Below are 727 nucleotides of genomic sequence, written 5' to 3'. Positions count from 1 at the left end.
TAACAACAGGTACAAAATTATGAAAAAGGTGAATTCTAGAAATTCTACCCATGTCTGTCTATTCATCAATCACTTCTACTCATCCACAACTGTCCTGTGTTTTCAAAAGTCACACCAAAGATCCGTTGACCTTGCACCCACTACAAACTCCCTCCAGTTCATCCCGGGGAGCTTCAAGGCATTCCAAAGCCAAGAATGAGATATAATATTGGCAGTGATATCAGGATTTGACTCCAGGTCCCAGGCTTTGTTAGGGCTCCAGACATTTTTATTCCAAAATGCCAAAATAACCTTTTTTACCTCATAGAAAAAGTGACTGTATCACTGTCATACTGTAGGTGAGTGTAGGTGAGAGCAGCCTTATGTCTGATGAACTAATGCTACTTTTCATTTGTTCATGTAAGTTCAGTTTTCCTAGCCCATACTGGAACATATTGACTGTAAGTCTGAAACTCGCGCCTTAAAAGAAAGTCCGCTCATATTCAGAATTCAAACTTCTGAAAGTACTTTAAATATCAGATTATCACATACTGTTCAATAAATGATAATTGTTTTTCATTTGAATGTGCTTTACTGGAGGCATCCATGTTTGTCAAAGAACACTACTGCCACCTACTGGTTTGTGACGTCACGGTGTGGTATCGGCTGTTGATCAAGTCCCAGTGCTGTATCTGGTGTTTGTCACAACGCGCTATTATCCAAGTCATCTTGAAAACATTCTTCTTCC

Source organism: Cyprinodon variegatus, unplaced genomic scaffold, assembly GCF_000732505.1.
Source record: "Cyprinodon variegatus isolate N-32 unplaced genomic scaffold, C_variegatus-1.0 Scaffold232, whole genome shotgun sequence".
NCBI lineage: Eukaryota > Metazoa > Chordata > Actinopteri > Cyprinodontiformes > Cyprinodontidae > Cyprinodon > Cyprinodon variegatus.
This window is presented reverse-complemented; position numbering follows the sequence as displayed.